Source organism: Pristis pectinata, chromosome 4 (assembly GCF_009764475.1).
Source record: "Pristis pectinata isolate sPriPec2 chromosome 4, sPriPec2.1.pri, whole genome shotgun sequence".
Lineage (NCBI taxonomy): Eukaryota > Metazoa > Chordata > Chondrichthyes > Rhinopristiformes > Pristidae > Pristis > Pristis pectinata.
Genome location: NC_067408.1, coordinates 23,290,335 through 23,311,680, shown reverse-complemented (window position 1 = coordinate 23,311,680; position 21,346 = coordinate 23,290,335). Strand labels below are relative to the sequence as shown.

Sequence of the window (21,346 nt, the reverse complement as noted above, 5' to 3'; positions counted from 1 at the left end):
GTTTGAGTAGATCAGGCCATGTTCTAGCCTGAATTGGGTGTCAAAAACTTGGAATGATTTAAAAAAAATAAAATTACTTAAAACGAAACACTTACAAAAAAAACCTTGAAACAATTTACTTCATTAAAAATAACTTAAAAATGTAAATTCCTTTAACTCACAAAAATTCATTTCCATGGAAATGAATGGAGTCATTGAATCTCTCACAGGTTCCCCAGGTGAATTTCCCAGTAGATATTCTGGAAAACACCAGAGATTTACACACCACTTCCAACATTGGAGCATACTCAGGACGACAGCAGTGAGCCACAATGCGGAAATTCAGGACTTTTATGTATGTGTATGCTTACATACGAATCCTGAATGTCTGCATAGTTACCAAGTTGGTGAGGTTGCCTGGGAGGGAATGTTCCACTGCCTTGAAGGACAAATGTTGTCAGTGAGTGGCACAGCCCAAGGTTGAATTGAGAGGACTGCAACACAATCAGTTGTCTTGGGAGGAAGAGATCAAAACTAAAAGTACTTGGCTAAGGCTAGACACTGATTTAGTGAAGTGGCTTAATTTTCCTCACCAACACAAACGATACATCGAATGGAATTCAGATGACACATTCCCACACTCACTCGATCTTTTAGTTATCAGTCTCATTAATAGTCACATAGGTATTAATTACCCTCTTCTCATTCAGGAGGGCTGGCAAGTAGGGTACTGAAGTAATCATTGGTGATGTTGATTATCAAATAGATTGGATAAAAGGAGAAAAACACTGATGCTGGAGGAACTCAGCAGGCCAGGCTGCATCCGTGGAGAAAAGCAGATGGTCAATGTTTCAGGTCAGGACCCTTCTTCAGCCCTCTTCTTCCACCTGGACTCACCCACCAGGCCTGTTACCTTCCCTGGACCTAGTCATAGCCAACTGCCAGCGCGACATCAGCCAGCTTGACTTTTCTGCCCCCCACCTACTCTAACCTCACCCGTTCTGAACGCTCTGCTCTCCACTCCCTACACACCAACCCTGATATTGTCATCAAACCAGCCTCCTTTGTTTCTCATTCTTTATCACAAGTTCATAGGGTGAACTTGTGATGGTTTCATGGAACAATTTGTTGAAGAACCAATCAGGGAGCAGATTACTTCAGATCTGATAGTGATTCATAATTATTTAAATGATCCAAAAGAAAGAAAGGATCCCCAAGCGAAGAGTAATCATAGTATGGTAGAATTTCAAATGCAGCTTGAGGGTGAAACTGGTGTCCTAACCTTAAATAAAGGCAATTAAAATATTAAGTGGAGAATTGGCTGAAGTACAATGGGGAAAATAGAAGGGAAGGACCATATATTGGCAATGGCAGACTCTTAAGGAGATTTTTCATGTCAAGAAGCATCACTGAATGTCTAACCAGACAATATCAAATTGAAAGAAAATCGATGCAATATTACAAAATTAGTGGTAGGCCACAAGATTGGGAGATGTCTCAAAGAGCCTAAAGACAACCAAGATAGAATACAAGAGAAACAAAAAAAACACAAAAACAGAGAGTGAGAACTTCAGCAGGGATGCACCAGCACCTCAGTTGGTGTTCAAGATGCATTCCCAAGAATGAGAGTGCTAAAGACAGACAGGCAAGTTTCTGGCAGTGCTTTTCTGCAAGGTACCTGGCACTAATCCCTGCCCTCACTACTGCTGTGCTGGGAACCTGGCAAAAATCCAACAATGAATCACTCCATGACTCTGTGTGGAGAAGCTGCCTGTGAGGGCCATTGTTGGGAATGCGGGTGTGGCCATGCAGCAACATGTGAAGCTCAAGACTGTAAAGTGAATGTGGGCCGTAGCCGGGGACTGGCTGTACCTACATATGGTGATAGACTACCCAAATCCTACGGTCATTCTCATCACCTTCTGTTGGATATGATAGAAGCTGCTGTCTTCCTCTCTGTGTAATCATATTATTGCAATGCCCCAAAAAGGCAGCAAAGAGATGGTGCCCACTTCTTGTGTTAAAAATGAGTGGAAATGCACTGAGCTATTGGCAACAGAGCTTCCAATTATCATTAGTGTATGCTTTACCAACCCTCCACGAAAGTCCTAGAGTCTCTAAAAATTAAATACTAATCTTGATTCTGCTGCAGGCAACCAGGGAGAAATATCACATGACAAAAAACTGTTCTTCATTTGCTTTTACTAATTTGCTGATGACACGACTGTTGTTGGTAGAATCTCAGATGGTGACTGGGTGGCGTACAGGAGTGAGAAAGATCAGCTGGTTGAGTGGTGTCACAACAAGAACTTCATGCTGAATGTCAGCAAGACCAAGGAATTGACTGTGGTCTACAGGAAGGAGAAGTCAGGAGAACACACACCATTGAGGGGTCAGCGGTGGAAAGGGTGACCAGCATCAAGTTCCTTGCTGTCAACATCTCGAAGGATCTATCCTGGGCCCAATACATTGATGCAATTACGAAGAAGGCAGACCAGTGACTCTACTTTGTTAGGAGTTTAAGATTTGGTACGTCACCAAAGATTCTTTGCAAATTTCTGTAGATGTACAGTGGAGAGCATTCTGACTGGTTGTATCATAGCCTGGTATGAAGGCTCCAATGCACAGGATTGCAAGAGGCTGCAGAGGGTTGTAGACTCAACCAGCTCCATCACGGGCACAACTCTCCCCACCATGGAGGACATCTTCAAGAGGTGGTGCCTCAAGAAGGTAGCATCCATCACTGACCCTCACCATCCAGGACATGCCTTCTTCTCGGTACTACCATCAGGGAGGAGGTACACGAGCCTGAAGACCCACACTTAACATTTCAGGAACAGCTTCTTCCCCTCTGCCATCAGATTTCTGAATGGTCCATGCACCTCATTATTTTTTTGTACTATTTTGTAATTTATAATAATTTTGTCTTGGCACTGTATGCTGCCACAAAACAACAAATTTCATGACATACAAGTCAGTGATAATGAATCTTGATTCTGATTAATTATAAAATTTAATGGTAGAGTGGTGGTGTTGTGGGGGGGGGGCAGTGGTGGAAGACTTAACAGTCAAAAGTATATAAACAGATAATGAAAAAAAACTGTTTTCTTTCCAATTGGCACAGTAAGGCAGTGAGAATAGAACCACCAGCTGGGACGGTTTAAAGTCATATGAGACATCTCCCAAAGTACGCATAGTCACAACTCTCAAGCTTTTCACAGCAATTGTGCAAATTCCAAAACAAATAATCAGATATGTCGAAGTTCAACAAGAATATATATTAATATATATTACCATCAATTTTGTTAAAAATGATTAAAGAAATCTCATGTCAGTTGAGAGTTTTGATGAATTAACATGGTCATCAAAATATAGTACAAGTCCTGAAATTTTGTGACAAATATTATGTTGAATACGTCACACAAGTTCTACATAGCTTCTATTGGTACACTACACCCAATAGTTTTCATTACTCCAATGAAACATTGCTCAATAAGTCCAGCAAAGGTTGGTCAGCATGCATTTAACTTTCTTTGAAAAGTCCCAGTCAGTTCCATTAGACAACATGAATATTGACAAACAAGCAATCCCTATGATTCCATGAAACTGACAATAACTTTAGGATTCTAGAATAGAAAGCCAAAGTCGCAATCTGCAATTCACCTCTGGCCCATAGGCTACATTCAGATTTTGAACACAATACAAGGAGGGATCAAAAACCTGAGCTGCTGCTGCTTCTTGTGTCCATCCAAAAAAAATGTCTTACTTAGATGTTTCTATTGACAGATACAATGTAAAGGTCGAGTTTGCCTCACCAACCCATGCATGTACTATCCCTGAACAGTGGATAGAACAGAATGTGTTGTATGGTCTGTCTCTTGCCACAATCACAGATTTCAAGCATTGTAGCATAACCCAATTTGACCATGTTAGCTCTTGACTGGACTTCCAGATGATCCATTTCTCCAGCCTTCATTGCAAACTGCTCAGTTACCCTAATACCCATACTGAATCCATTGTCAAGGTCTAAAAAGTTGAGCCTGCCATGACTTCTCACAGTTAGTCGCAGAATTAGTGCTAGCTACCTCAGGGAAGCTCACTGATGACTTCAGGCATTTTTGTTTGCAGAATGTGACCAGGTGGAGGATGTGTGGCATCTTACTTATGATTTTCTTTCTCCTCATCACAATGCCCTGTAAATTCTTTCCTTTCTGAAACTTATCCAGCTGATTTCCTACATTTGAATCTCTCCACTAATAAACAAGGCAGTGCATAGCAGGGAAAAAAAATTCTCATGTCACTTTTAGTTCTTTTGTTAGTCATCTTCATTCTATGTTTCCCTTGTTCTCGACCATTCTGCCAATGGGAACAATTTCTTTCCATATGCTCTATCATGATTTTAAATATCACTGCCAGAACCTCTCTTCCAATGACAACACATCATCTTCTCCAGTCAAAATCGTTTTGCTAAATATCCTCTGTATCCTCTTCCAGGCCTTCACACCTTTCATAAAGCATGGCATCCAGAATGATTCACAATACTCCAGTCAAGATAGAGAGTGACAGATTTTTGGAATATTAGGAACTCAAAGGTGATAGTGCAGAAAGTATTCAGGAGGTAAAAGTTCAGCCTTCATCCTATTGAACATCTGAGCAGACACAAGGGGCCAAATGCCTTACTTCTGCTTCCAGTCCTTCTTACGTACAGCAAACGTACATAATAATCAAGTATTTTAAAATAAAGCAAGGAGCATCAATACATGCCAAAAAAAAAACACCCGTTGCTCCAGGCATTTTTTTTAATTACTTAGTAGTATGTGCAAACACAAATGTGAACATAGTATGGCAGGGGCATTGCTTGCACACATACTTAAAGCCATCTGACAAAAATGATAAATCTTTCCAAGATCTCGGAAGTCGGTGTGTATTCCCTTTTCTTTATTGTAAACTCATGATGCCATTAGCCTCTAAGTCTGAATTCTAATATTGTAATTAGGAAGAAGCAAGCAAGGGCAGATTTGTTTAAAATTTTTGTTCAAAAGACAAATGCTATTATGTTCATAAAACAGTAAATCAGTTTACCCTGGCAACTGAAAAAAATAAAGCTAGCATTACATGTCTTTGCAACCCCATTTCTTAAAGTTTGTGACCCCAAATTGGGCTGTAACCCCAAGGTGGGGAAATGCTATTATAAAAGACAGAAGGACTTGCATTCATATAAGCATCAGTTATATTTGATCGTACTCTGAAGCGTCCTACAATATTTTTCTATATTTTAATATTAATTAAATCCAACATATGGTCAACATCTTATTCAGAGTTATTCCCATATAATGAAGTACCATTCAAGTCCATTGAGTTGACATGTTACAATTAAAATCTGATTTTGATGATGGTATCTTTAAACAATGCATCACACTCAATCTTCAGATTTGGAATCAGGGTGGTCTCAACCAAAGTGAACATCTTCGATGTCATACTGCAAACATGACTTGCTGAGAAAGTGCAAGTGCAATGAATTAGAGAATTCACAGAGTTGCTTAGCTCCAAATTGAGGGAAAAAAATGATTAAATTAAGGCATTTTGCCCTTCAAATTTTGACACACTATTTTAAGTGGTATAATAATGTTTTATAGCTTTGAAGTTGATTAACTGGAATTACACAAGTTAAGGACAGCATGCACAAAAGGCAAATCTTTTATTTAACAAATTTGTGACAAGAGCATGGAACCCATTGCCATGTCATCTGGCTGACACACAAAGCACACATAACAGTGAAAAGGAATTCAGATAAGCATGCGAGGCTGAAGATATGAATCGGGAGCATGAGTAAGCCATGTGACTCCTCCAGCCTGCTCTGTCATTCAATGAGATCATGGCTTATCTGACCATAACATCAATTCTGCATTCCAGTCCATCCCAAATTACCTCACAACCCCTCATCAAGAATCTGTATTTCTGACTTTAAACATCCAAACACTCTGTTTCCACTCTCCTCTGAGGAAAAGTGTTCCAATGATTCTAAACCCTCCAAGAGAAAAAAAAATTACCCAATTTCTGTCTTGAATTTGCAACCCTTCATTTTTAAACTATGGTTCTCATTTCTAGATTCCCCAAGAGAAACATCATCTCCAACCTGTCAAGACCCCTTAGGATCTTGTACATTTCAATCAAATCCTCTCTCTCTTTTAAATTCCAATGAATAGAAAACTAACTTGTTCAACCTTTCCTCAAGATAACCTGCCCATTCCAGGATTTGATCAAAAAAGCATAGAGTGCCAGATTCCGGAAACAGTCCCTTTGGCAACTGGTCCATGCCGACTGAGATGCCCATCCAAGCTAGTTCCATTTGCCCACATTTGGCCCATATCCTTTTAAACCTTTCTTATCCATGTACCTGTCCAGCTATCTTTTAAAAATTGTTAATGTACCTGCCTCAACCAATTCCTCGGGCAGCTCATTCCATATACATACCACCCTCTGTGTAAAAAAATATTGCCCCTCAAGTTCCTTTTAAATCTCTACCCTCTCACCTTAAACCTATGCCCTATAATTCTTGATTCCCCAACTCTGGGGGAAAAAAGACTGTGCGCATTCACCCTATCTATGTCCCTCATGATTTTATAACACCTCCATAATATCACCTCTCAGTTTCCACACTCCAAGGAGTAAAGACCTAGCCTGTCCAACCACTCCCTATAATTCAGTCCCTCGAGTCCTGGACACATCCTTTTAAATCTTTTCTGCACACTTTCCAGTTTAATAACATCTCTCCTATAGCACGATGACCCAGACTGAACATAATAGTCTAAGTGTGGCCTCACCAGTGTCTTGTACAACTGCAACATAACCTCCTAACTTCTATATTCAATGCCCTGACTGATGAAGGCCAGTGTGACAAAAGCCCTCCTCACTACCCTGTCTACCTGTGACTCCACTTTCAGGGAACTTTGTACCTGAACTCCAAGATCCCTCTGTTCAACAACACTCCCCAGTGCCCTACCATTTACTGCAACAGTCCTACCTTGATTTGACTTTCCAAAATGCAACACCTTGCACTTACCTGAATTGAACACCATTTGCCATTCCTCGGACAACTTCCCTAGCTGATTAAGATCCTCTTGTGATTTTTGATAACCTTCTTCACTGTTAATGGTACCACCTATTTTAGTGTCATCCGCAAGCTTACTAACCATGCCTTGTACATTCTCATCCAAATCATTGATATAGATGACACACAACAATGGACCCAGCACCAATTCCTGAGGCCTCCATTCCAAGAAACAACCTTCCACCATCACTCTCTGATTCCAACTATCAAGCCAATTGTGTATCCAATTAGCCAGCTCTCCCTGGATTCCATGTGATCTAACAATCCAGAGCAGTCTACTATGTGGAAAATTATCAATAGCCCAACTGAAGCCCATATAGACCACATCCACCACCCTGGCCTCATCGACCTTCCTGGTCACTCATCAAAAAACTCAATCAAGTTTGTAAGACATGATCTCCTGCAGACAAAGCCATGCTAACTGCACCTAATAAACCTGTCTTTCCAGTTGCATGTATATCTTATCCCTCAGAATCCTCTCCGGTAATTCACCTACCGCAGATGTCAGCCTTATTGGTCTATAGTTCTCAGAAAGTATAGAAGTTTCATAAAAAACATCGATAGAGTGACATGAAGTAAACAGAGTGACTGAAGGCTTGTGTTGAGCATAAACACAAGCATGGAATGACTTGAACAAATGGCCTCTTTCAGACTTGTAAATTTGATGTAATTTTTAACACTTCTCTGACCAAGTAGCCTGTTGAACAGATAAATAAAATGTAATCAATGTAATGCATCACAGATCCCGCAAAAGAAATTGACATGTATGGTATAAAAATCAACATAAAATCAAGGATACGTTAAAATTCACATACTTGCTTTTAGATACAAGCAGTCTACATAAAATGAGCATCTCAAAAAGTGCTTTAAATGCTGGAGTGGAGTACACTTATCATGCCGTTAAGAGCTTGGATGGAAAGAACTCAAAAGGAGCATTCAAAGAGATCTTTATAAAACAAAGTAGAAGAAAACCACATTTGATACAAATCATATTCTCAAATTAGTACATAGATTTTAATTCTATTCAAAACCCTGTTTGCTGTAACAACTTAAGTTTATAAGATACTTGTAGGGAGCATAAGGTATTCACACTTATAAATCCACAAATAGAAAGGAAGTGTTTTTACCCAGAAAATGGTGAGAATGTGGGAAGTGCTACCACAAAGCCATTTAAAGTGAAGCACAGTAAACATATAAATAGAAGAAAAATGGAGATTAAAACTGGGATAGACCAGTTCAGGAAAGTGGATTTTTTTTTTCTGTGCTGTAAATTCTTTAATTCTAATATCTAATCTGTGTTTATATTCAGTATGACACTGTATTCTATTCTACATCCCTCTGTTTTTCATACTACACTCATCCTTATTATATTAATTTGTTACGGTGTCATCTGTTTTTTGCATCTTGTCACATTATACTTTAGGTCACAGAGCATTCAGTGTGACTTTCAATGCATTATGGTAAACAACATAATTAGATCCAACACAGTGGAACAACAATGAAGGATTCCAAATGAATTCCATCATATCATTTTCGTATTTTCATGCATTCAAGTTAAATATCATGGGAGCCATTTTTTTTAAACAAGAGATTATCAACTACTAACTGCAGTGCTTTACTACTTAAAAATATTCAACTACAGGATGGGATTAGAGCTTTTCAAAAGAAACAGGAAGGAATTGTTGATGCAGAAGAGAGAGTAAGATAGTGGCATAAGATGCTTCAGTGATCATGTTGATTCATCCTCAGTCAACCTTGTTTCCTCTTTGAGCTCTTTCTGTAGATTGATTTTTTAAAAATTACCATTGATACAGGTTTATGGAGGGACAATATATACAGTTGTAGAATTATGATAATTTTTCAGAGCAGTGCAAACTGTTACCTTTTTAAAATATATTTATTTAATACTGTTAATGACGGCTAATGCGGTGCCTTTACTTAAGGAGGGCTGCAAGACAAGCAGGGACTACAGGCTGGTGAGCCCAACATCAGTGGTGGGAAAGTTATCGGAGGGGATTCTGAGGGATAGGATCTACCAGCATTTGCAAAGGCAGGGACTGATAAACGATAGTCAGTATGGCTTTGTGCGTGAGAAATCATACCTTACAAATTTGATTCAGTATTTTGAGGAGGTAACAAAGAAGGTTGATGAGGGCAGGGCAGTAGACGTTGTCCACATGGACTTTAGCAAGGCCCTTGATGAAGTCCTGCATGGCAGACTAGTCTGGAAGGTTAGATCACATGAGATCCAGGGTGAGCTAGACAATTGGATACAAAATTGGCTTGGTGGAGACAGAGGGCGGAGGAGACAGAGGGTGGTAATGGAGGGTTGTTATTCAGATTGGAAGCCTGTGACGCGTGGTGTGCCACAGTGATTGGTGCTGGGATCACTGTTGTTTGTCATCTATATTAACAATTTGGATCACAATGTTGTTAACAGGGTTAGTAAGTTTGTGGATGACACCAAAATTGCTGGTGTACTGGACAGTGAAGAAGGTTATCTAAGAAAACAACAGGATCTAGATGAACTGGAGAAGGGGGCCAAGGAATGGCAGATGGAATCTAACTTGGACAAGTGCGAGTTGTTGCATTTGGTCAGTTAAACCAGGGCAGGACTTACACAGTAAACTATAGGGGTGTTCCCCTAGGGTTCAGGTACATAGTTCCCTGAAAGTGATGACGCAGGTAGACAGGGCAGCGAAGGCAGCGTTTGGCATACTTGCCTTCTTCGGTCAAGGTACTGAGTGCAGGAGTTGGGACGTCATATTGCAACATTACAAGTTTTTGTTGAGACCACACTTAAGTATTCTGTGCAGTTCTGATCATCTATAGGAAGGATGTTATTAAGCTGGAAAGGGTGCAGAAAAGAGTCACAAGGATGTTACTAGAACTGGAGGGCTTGAGTTTTAAGGAGAGGCTGGATCCCTGGAGCATGGGAGGCTGAGGAGTGATGTTATAGAGGAATACATAGATAAGGTGGATGGCTACAGTCTTTATTGTGGGATAAGGGAGTCTAAAACTAGAGGGCAGAGATTTAAGGTGAGAGGGGAAAGATTTAAAAGGGACATGAGGGGATACTTTTTCCACACAGAAGGTGGTGGGTATATGGAACAAGCTGCCAGAAGAAGCTGTAGAGGCAGGTACAATTACAATGTTTAAAAGATCTTTAGGCAGGTAGATGGATAGAAAATGCTTAGAGGGTTATAGGCAAAATGCAGGCAAATAGAACCAGTTCAGATAGACATCTTGGTCGGCATGGATGAGTTGGGCCAAAGGGCCTGTTTCCTTGCCATGTAACTCTATGATTCCAAATAAAAAGAAACAACAAAACCATACAAAGCAGGAATATAAATGCAACTATTATTTCAAAAGGTAATCCTCTTGAAGCTTCATCCATCACCATCAGTACTTCAAGATAACCGGGAGAGGTCAAAGTGAACTCTGTAGCATCGTACATTATTGATATAGAGGAAGGAAGCCAAGTAAATAGAGGGTTATCAGCTGTGTAGGAGGGAAAGGTTAGATTAATCATGGAGTAGGTTTATATATGTCAACAACAATATATATTCTATGTTGAACATAAACATTGAAGAGGTGATGGTCAGAGAAATATTTATGAGGAATAAGGAAATAGCAAAGGAGTCACACATGTTCAAGAAAGGTAAAAGGGATAATCCTGGGAATTATAGACCAGTGAGTCTTACATCAGTGGTGGGCAAACTATTGGAAAGGATTCTTAGGGACAGGATTTAAGAGCTTTTGGAGAAGCATTGTCTCACTAGGAATAGTCAACATGGCTTTGTAAAGGGCAGGTGATGCCTCACTGTCAAGTTTTTGAGGAAGTAACAAGACAAATTGATGAAGATAGTGCGTTGGATGTAGTATATATGGATTTTGGCAAGCATTTGACAAGGTTCCCCATGGTAGGCTCATTCAGAAAGTCATGAAGTATGGGATCCATGGAAAAATTGGCTGTGTGGATTCGAAATTGGCTTGCCCACAGAAGGCAGAGGGTGTTTGTTGAAGGGGAGTATTCGACCTGGAAGTCAGCGACTACTGGTGTTCCGCAGGGATGTGTTCTGGGACCCCTGCTCTTTGTGATTTTTATAAATGATTTGGATGAGGAAGTAGAAGGATGGGTTGTTAAGTTTGCAGATGACATGAAGGCTGGCAGTGTAGTAGTGAAGAAGGTCGTCATAGTTTGCAATGGGATTTAGACAGGATGCAGAGCTGGGCAGAGAAGTGGCAGATGAAATTCAATCCGAGAGTATGAAGTGATACACTTTGGAAGAATGAACTTGAAGGCAGAGTACATGGTTAATGGCAGGATTCTTAGCAGTGTGGAGGAACAGAAAGATTTTGGGGTCCAAGTACATAGATCCCTCAAAGTTGCCACACAAGTGGAAAGGGCGGTTGAGAAGGTGTATGGTGTGCCTTCATTAGCCAGGGGATTGAGTTCAAGAGCTATATAAAACTCAGGTTAGACCATAATTGAAATAATGTGTTCAGTTCTGGTCATCACATTATAGGAAGGATGTGAAAGCTTTGGAGGGTGCAGAGGAGATTTATAAGAATGCTACCTGGGTTGGAGAGCACGTCTAATGAGGAGAGCTTGAGCGAGTTAGGGCTTTTCTCTTTAGAGCAATGGAGATTGAGAGGACACTTGATAGAGGTATATAAGATTATGAGAGGAACAGACAGAGTGGACAGCCAACATCTTTTCCCCCAAGTTGGCAATGGCCAATACTAGAGATCACCTGTTTAAGGTGCCTGGAGGAAAATTCAGGGGAGATGTCAACAGTAGGTTTTTCTTTACACAGAGAGTGGTGGGTGCCTGGAATGCACTGCCGGGGGTGGTGGTGAGGGCCGATACGATAGGGTCATTTAAGAGACTATTAGATAGGCACATGGATGAAAGAAAAATAGAGGGTTATAGGAGGTAAAGTCAAGAGGGGTATAGATTGAATGGGGACAAGGTTTATATAGGTTGGCACAACATTGTGGGCCAAAGGGCCTGTACTGTGCTGTACTGTTCTAATGTTCTATACGTTTCCTAACAGTCTTAGTAGCATGTGATACTACAAACATCCATCTATTACTAAACAAAATACAGGAGAGGAATTAAATACCATCACTGAAGAATAAGAATTAAGCAAATTAATAAGACTCAAGGCTGATAATCCACCTTGATCTAATGATTTGTGAGGTAAGATTCTAAAAGAAACAGCTAAAAAGATAGCAGATGCATTGGTTGCAATCTTCCAAAAATTCTTATATTCTGGAGAGGTACTGAAGGATGGGAAAACTGCCAATGAGATATCCTTATTCAATAAGAGTACGAGGCACAAAGCAGGTAACTCTAGGCCAGTTAGCTTGACACATCTCATTGGAAAAAAAAACTAGAAGCAATTATTAAGGATGCAGTAGCAGCTGGTTATGATATACATTAATGATATAGAGGAAGGAAGCCAAATCTGCAGCTGATACAAAAGTGGGGGAGAAGACAAGCTATATGAGGATACAAACAGTTTACAGAGAGGTGGGTTAAGTGAATGGGCAAAATGTTGGCAGATAGAGTATAACATGGGAAAATATGAAGTTGTTTTCTTTGGAGGGAAGAATGAAGGAAACAAATTATTTAAATGGAGAAAGACTGCAGAAAGCTTTAACAAAAGGGAATTTAAGGGTCCTTGTACATGAAACTCAGAAAGCAGTAGGGTTGCAGATGATAAATTTGTGGCAAATATAAAAATTAAATCAAGCAAGTCCAGTAGGTAGTACAGACAGAGAGACAGGAAGATCTCATGGACTGCATTTATTTTAATGCAAGAAGCCTGACAGGCAAGGCAGATGAATTCAGAACATGAATAGGTACATGGGACTGGGATATTATAGCTATTACAGAAATATGGTTGAAGCAGAATTGGCAGCTCAGTGTTCCAGCGTACAGATGCTACAGGTGTGACTGAGGTGGAAGATAGAAAGGGGAGGGGGATGGGGTTGCACCCACATAGCCTCACTGGACAATCCTCTCTGAAAATATCACTGCAATACTTAAGAGGATTATCTTGTGAGGCTAAACTTAGAAATAAGAGGGTCACAACTTTGATGGGATTGTTCTATCAGCCCACCAATAGTGAGTGGGAATTAGAGGAACAAATATGTAGGGAAATCACAGATAGTTGTAAGAATAATAGGGTTGTAAATGTAGGTGATTTTAATTTCCCCAATACTGACTGGGACTGCCATTATGCTAAGGACTTTGCTGGGGTGAAAATTGTTAAATGTGTCCAGGAAAGTTTTCTCATGCAATATGTAGATGGCCGTACTGGAGAGAGGGCAACGCTTGACCTTCTATCAGGAAGTGAGGCAGGGCAAGTGACTTAGGTGTCTCTAAAGGAACACTTTGGGACCAGTGACCATATTTGATTAGTTTTAAAATAGTTATGGAAAAAGATAGAACTGGTCCACAAGTTAAAGTCCTAAATTGGGACAGGGCTAATTTTGATGGCATTAGACAGGAATTTGCAAAGGTTGATTGGGAGACGCTGTTTGCAGGTAAAGGGACATCTGGCAAGTGGGACACGAAGTGAGATAGGGAGAATTCAATGCCAGCATATCCTGTTAGAGCAAAGGGCAAGGCTGGCAGGATTAGGAAATCTGGTTGATGAGGGATATTGAGGCTCTGGTCAGGGAATAGGAGGCAAATATCAGGTATCGACAGCTGGGATCAAGAAAATTCCTTCAGGAGTTTAAAGGATACAGAAGTACACTTAAGAGGGACCTCAGGAGGGCTAAAAGGAGGACAATGAGATAGCTTTGGCAGACAAGGTAAAGGAGAATCCCAAGAGATTCTATATGTATATTAAGAACAAAAAGGTAACTAGGGAGAGAACAGGTCCCCTCAAAGATCAATGCAGTTATCCATGTGTGGAGCCACAGGAGATGGGCAAAGTGTTAAATGAATATTTCTCATCTGTATTTACCATGGAGAAGGTCATGGAAGCTAGGGAATTCAGGAAAGAGAATAGCAATGTCTTGAAGCATCTCATTACAAAAGATGAGGTATTGGTGGCCTTAAAGCACATGCAGGTGGATAAATTCCCAGGAGCTGACCAAGCTGACATTGTGGGAAAATAGGGAAGAAATTGCTGGGGCCCTGACAGATTTTTGTTTAATCATCATTAGCCATGAGTGAGGTACCGCAAGACTGGAGAGTGGCTAATGTAGCCCTTCTTAAATAAAGGCACAACAAGGACAAACCAGGGAATTAAAGGCCAATGAGCCTAACATCAGTGATGGGAAAGTTACTAGAGGGGATCTGAGGGACGACCTCCCTGCATTTGGAACAGCAAGCAATGGTTAGAGATAGTCAGCATGGTTTTGTGTGAGGGAAACTGTCTCTCATAAATTTGACTGAGTTTTTTTTATTGAGGAGGTAGCCAAGAGAGTTGAAGAGGGCAAGGTGGTAGGTGTTGTCCACATGAACTTTAAACAGGCCTCTAACGAGGTCCTGCATTTGGTAGGCTGGTGAGGACGGTTAGATCACATGGGATCCAGAGCAAGGTAGCCAATTGGATATAAAATTGGCTTGGTGGTAGGAGTCAGAGGGTGGTAATGAAGGGCTGTTTTTCAGATTGAAGGCCTGTGACCAATGCTGTGTCACAGGGATCGGTGTTGGGTCCACTGTTGTTTGTCATCTATACTAATGATTTGGATGAGAATATAGTTGGCATGCTTAGCAAGTTTGTGATGACACCAAAATTAGTGGTATGGTGGACAGTGAAGGTGGTTATCTAAGAACACAACAGAATTAGATCAATTGGGAAAATGAGTCAAGGAATGGCAGATGGAAATGCACTCTGGCAGGTTCAAAGTGTTGCATTTTGGTCAGGTAAAGCTAGGGCAGGAATTGCACAGTAAATGGCAGGGCCCTGGAGAGTGTTATTGAACAAAGAGAATTTGGGATACAAGCACATAGGTTCCATAAAAGTGGTGACACAAGTAGACAAGGTGGTGAAGGTGCTTGGCACATTTGCCTTTATCAGTCATGGCATTGAGTACAAGAGTTGGGATGTCATGTTACACCTGTGCAAGGCATTGGTGAGACTGCACTTGGAATATAGTGTGCAGTTCTGGTCAACTAGCTATTGGGAGGATATCCTCAAGCTAGAAAGGGTGCAGAAAAGGTTCACAAGGATGTTACCAGGACTAGACAGCTTGAGTTATAAGGAGAGAATCAATAGGCTAGGACTGTTCTCCCTGGAGCATAGGAGGCTGAGGGGTGTCTTTACAGAGGTAAATAAAATCATGGGAGGCACAGAAGAAGTGAATGGTCATCCTTTTCCCCAGGGTAAAGGAGTCTAAAACTAGAGGGCATAGATTTAAGGTGAAAGGGGAAAGATTGAAAGTAGACCCAAGGGGCAACATTTTCCCCACACAGACAGTGGTGTGTAAATCAAACATGCTACCATGGGACATAGTAGAGATGGGTACAATGCGACATTTAAAAGACATTTAGAAAGGTACATGGATAGGAAAGATTTAGAGGGATGTGGGAGTAGCTAGGGTAGGCAACTTGGTCAGCATGGACAAGTTGAGCCAAGGGGCCCATTTCTGTGCTGTACAACTCCACTACTCTATGAAACATGGAAGATTAGGAATCACAGGACTCACAGGATAAATGCTTCAAGATTGTTTCCCTTCATAGGAGAGTCTAGGACCAAAGGGAATAGTCTCAGAATAAGGGGGTACCTTTTAAGACTGAGATGAGGAACAATTTTTTCTCTCAAAGGGTTCAGAGTCTTTGGAATTCCTTGCCCCTGAAGGCTGTACAGCACGAATCTTTGAATATATTCAAAGTTGAAATAGATTTTTAATCAGGAGTGAAATCAAGTGTTGTGGAGATGTGGCAGGCGAGTGGAGTTAAGGAAAGTTAAATCATCTATGGCATTATTGAATGGCAGAGCATGAAGACAAACGGTCTTATTGTCTTAAAACAGGAAGCGCACCAAATTCCATATTCCAATGGCGACATTGTTCTCCTGGCCCAACTGCTTGTTTTATGGGAACTGATAAATCTAACGATCAAATTCTCCACTATATTAGTTCAAAATCTATCTAAACTGATGCCTTGCTATCCCCTTTGGCATCAAACCCAACTGAAGTACATTTGCAGCAACACACACAAAATACTGGAGGAACTCAGCAGGTCAGGCAGCATCTAGGGAGGGAAATAAACTGTTGACGTTTCAGGTCGAGACCCTTCATCAAGACTGGAAAGGAAGAGGGCAGAAGCCAGAATAAAAAGGTCGGGGGAAGGGGTGGAGCACAAGATGCATACCTTGAAGAGACTTCACAATGTAGCAGCAGAATGGAGACACAAGAGATTCTGCAGATGTGGACAAATCTTGTGCATAACTCAATAGGACTGACCTAGTAATAGTGACGTTTCAATTCCATTCTGCTCAGTTTATTTTACTTCCACAATTAGCCAGTTCCAATCATATCATGGGTTAGGAATTAAGAGTGGAAGAATAGAAGAGTAGACTCCATATTGAATTTAGAATCTGTTGTAAATTTAAGCTATTACATATGGAATAGAAAATAAGTATTGGATTGTAAAGAGCAGATTGCTTCAGAAATTGAGGCTCAATGGGTCAGGAGGTCTTTATATTTCTGTTATTGGCTTTTTGCCTTTCATCACACAGTAATACTGAAGCTCTTCTTCACTTGTTACTATAGCAACACCTAAAGTCAATTAAATCACTACAGAAAAAGTGATCTCAGGCTATGTGCCCTTTCTAGACATTGATTTTCTTAGCATGGTGTATAAATTGTCTACTTGTGCCTAGCTGGCTTATTTAAAATATAGCCATTGAGTCTACAACATGTTAAAGATATTCGTACTTCACAAAGCATATTCAAGGTGACTACATGATCTTAGAAAAGATACGTACAAAATAGCTAATTGTTAAATAGTGAGATTTCATCATGTAAGACATCCAAAGCACTCAACAATTTATTCGCCGACGTGTACAACAGGTGAGCCAGTTTGCATGAACAGCAGAAATATGCAAACATGGAACATATTCAGAACTGCAAACAGGTATGAAATCAGTGAAAGCTTGTATCACTAAACTAGCTGAAAATAAATACAAGTAGCAAATTGTTTCATAGCACAACTGACCTCTTTCCATTAGTTTTAGTGTTGTAAAACTGGCAAGTTGCTATCAACCTATTTTCCCCCCATTAACAATCATTTTCACTCTAAAGGAGCTTTGCAATTTAATTGCAAATGTGAACCACCAACCCCAACTGCAGGGTTCCTTCCCGGAGGTACACAATCCCAACATGTAATTATATTGCCATTCCTATCTTAGTGCTGGCTTAAAAATCTTGGGGCTCCCAACCCAACATGGTACAAAATATGTACCATGTTTGTAGGTAAACCCACACCAGAAGGATTACAGTAGTTCAAGTCATAAGCTTGCCATCAGCACCTTTCAAAGAGCAGTGAGGGTTGGCAATTAATGCTAGTCTTTCCAGATATGCTGACATCCCAAAATAATTTTTAAGAACTACAATAAGGGCTGACATAGTGAGAACACTACTCCTGGCCATAACGCAAATGATTGGTAACAACCTGTCAAATCAAGCCCAGCAACAACATTACTAAAAGTGACTCAAGCTAACTTTCTGCACACAATGACTTCAAAATTGCTAGGAGTTTCCCCATGTGCAAATAGGGTAGTTCTGAATTTCGAGAATAGTTCGCGAGTAATTTATCACCCATGGTCCAAAAATGGACTCATCAGGTTAGACTTGACACAGTCTCTATTCAGTTTAATGGTGGTGCAGGGGAGACGGACACAGATTACAGAACAAACAAAATGTTTAAAAACTGTTTTGCCTTGATCAAAAGTAAAAGTTCACATGCATCAGAACCATCATATCCACAATTCCGATCACTATTCGCATTAAAACTACATCCAGCAATGGGGAGTTAGCTTATGAAGTGGTGAGGATATCAACATTGATATTAGACAATGGATCATCCAAAAAACAAAGATGTGGTTGAGAAGATGAATAATAGGTAAATGGCTTATTTGCTGAAGCAATAATTTGCTATTTCACAAATATATTCTGCTGTAAAAATTTAAAAATTGGATGTAATTGAATCTGCAAATACAACTTTTGTAAGTTTGTTGAATATTTTAGTTTTCCATCTTAATATAAGAACACAATCATAAATGCAAAGCTAGCTCTAATTACAAAACAGAGGACAAGTTTCTCACTGTGGGTGAACCACAACGCTACTTTCTGGACTAACCACCACCTAGTGGCTGGATGAAATACCACCATATTCAACTGCAGTTAACCAATATTTACCACTTTATGTTACACTAACACAAGAGCCTAAATTTCAAGAGTCTAAAGAATCTACCATTTATACATAAGCTCTCTCAAACAGAACAAAAGTTCACAAATAATTTCAAAGGTCTACATGTTTTGGATAGCTGCAGGAAGTTTACTCAATCACTAAAAATGATTGAAAACAGTGAGCAGAATTGACAGTTGCAGACAGTGAATTACATTTCTAGATTTACAGCAGTTTTTTTTGCACAAGTCACCTTGCTGAGACTACTGATATCAAGCCATTTTCATTTAGGTGCTCTTGTTACAACATGCAGAAACAAGCCCGAAGAGCAAATTTTCCACAGATGAGAGGCCAATACACAAGCAAAAGACGGATTTCTTCGTATGAGCCTTCAAAGAATGATTTTTTAAAAAATTCCTATCAAGGCCCTCCTTCAATATGAAGCAATGAACAAATAAATAAAACATTATAATAACTAACTTATCCACAAAACAAACATGTTAAAATACATATTTAATAAAAATTCTGAGAGCTGGCACGATAATCAGCAAACCTTTTCCAGAAAGAACACTAACTGGCTGGCCAAAGGTGCAGTACAACGCTTAAGAGCAATGAATCAGTCTTTTCTTTCCCCCCATGGAAAAAGTTTATATTGTTCTTCCTTCTCTATAAATCTCAATCTCTGCACTCCTTCGATTCTGGCCTCTTGCCCATACGCAATTTAAAAATCACTTAAAAACGTATGAAACACTCAGTAGGTCTGGCATCATCTGTGGAGAAAAACAAAACAGGCTGACAACTGTTCATCAGAACTGGGAAAAGTCAGAAATTAAACATTTTAAACTGCAGAGAGGCAGAAGCAAGGAGAGAACAAAGGGAACATCTGTGATAACAGAGAAAGAATGACAAGTGGTGGTAGAGCTGGCTGTGAAAGTGGTGAAGGTTTGTTATTCACAGCTCTTCTGCCTAGAACTGATGTAGAGGGAGCTGCTTGAATGCAGAAAAGAGGATAAGAATAAAAAGTGCTGGAACTATGAGAAAGAAAACAACAGGGATGCTGGAAATCTGAACTATAAACAGAGAATACTAGAAATACTCAGCAGTTAGGCAGCATTTGTTGAGGGAGAAAAACAGAATCAACCTTTTAGGTTGATGATTCTTCATCAAAACAGGCTATATCCAGTAGAAACTTGAAAGGCTGGTTATCTGAAACTGATGAATTCAATGTTAACTCTGGGGTTACAATGTACAGGTCAAAAAATGAGTTACTTGGGGTCTGAACCTCTCTGCCCTCTCTCTCCCCCTTCTCCTTTACAATCCTCCTTAAAAAATAAAGCTTCTTGATCAAGTTTTCATTTGTCTCTCCTGCATATCCATTTAATTTCAGTGTGGTTTTATTTGATATGTTCCTATGAAGTATCATTGGTCATTTGACTACGTGAAAGGTACTATGTAACTGGAAGTCACGCTATCATTCAGATGACTATTCTTCTTTTCTGTGGAAGTGCTACAGGAGAGAAGGACACATCATGGCCTCTGTCTCAACTTCATCTGACAGTAATATTGTTGAGATCAGTTCCTGAAGATTTGGCAAAATTTTAGTTATGAACTCAATCACATTATATGCAGATATTCAAATATATTTTGAAATTTAATTCGTAAAACAAAATATTTCAAAGGAACCAATTATACTCAACATGAGAGCATAACTCAACTTGCAAAACGGCTGCAAAATAGGAGTAGTTTACCCTGTAATCAGAATTATTAAGAAAGTGTAGGGTACCAAATGTCTTTGGGATAGCGTGAGTTCTACGAATGGCGAGAACAGAGAACAAGAGATTTGGGAGTGGTGTGAAATGGAGAGCATGAGATCCAGGGAATCACTTTCACAATCCAACATAAAAGCTTATGATTTGACAGGGTGTATCGTATGTAATGAACTGCGTTAACCTAACACTTAAGAGACCAATGGAAACGATGAACACCTAGCTTTATACGTCAAATTCCATTATTCCAAGATCTCCAACCATATAATAGATAGTCAATATTACAATCCAAACATTTAAATAAAAGTCCATTTTAGTAAGTGCCAAAGAATTTGTTGTTATAAAGCTTCGGCATAAAGATTAGTGAAACCCTCCTGAAATTATTTGAAACATGGAAGCAATTTATATTTGGGAATGAAAAATTCAAATAAGTAATGCTACCGTTGCCTAAAAGACAACCATTGCTACCAGGTTTCAAACTATGGGCAGCAGCTATCCCGACCATCACACCCAGTGACTGCCTGCCCATTCAGGCTCATGGGTGATATTTGAAGGAGATGCTTATCAAGGCAGGAGTCATCTACGTGAACTCCTAGAATATCAGTCAACTCAATCTTCTAAATCAGACCACCAGGCTATGCTCCTCCTCCCTGCATACGAACAGAAACTGAAATGGGAGGATCCAGTACAGAGAGTTGTGCAGTTCTGGTCTAAGGAAATAGATGAGCTTCTACCAGATTGCTTTGAGTCAGTGCTTGGTCCATGTTCTTGGACCACTGCTTTGGTCCATGTTCAAATACTCAGCTGCCAGCCTTGATGAATATGTCACCATCACAGACTTTATCAGCAAGTGTGTTGAGAATTGTGTACCAAAGAGGACAATCTAGGTGTTCCCAAACCAGAAACCATAGATGAACTGGGAGATCCACTCCTTACTGAAGTAGAGGACTGCCTAATTCCAATCAGGTGATCCTGACCTTTATAAGAAATTGAGATTCGACCTCCGTAAAGCTATCAGGAATGCCAAGAGGTAATACCAGTTCAAAATAGAGTGCCAGACCAGCTGTCAGTTGTGGCAGGGTTTACATGCTATAAAGAGCTACAAAACGA

At 40.0% G+C, this 21,346-nt stretch overlaps 1 protein-coding gene across 5 annotated transcripts in view; it reads right to left on the bottom strand.

The window, feature by feature from the left end:
- The window catches only part of rapgef6 (Rap guanine nucleotide exchange factor (GEF) 6), a 245,849-nt gene that overhangs the window by 132,904 nt on the left and 91,599 nt on the right, over positions 1–21,346 (bottom strand). The gene's annotated exons all lie outside the window — the stretch shown is intronic.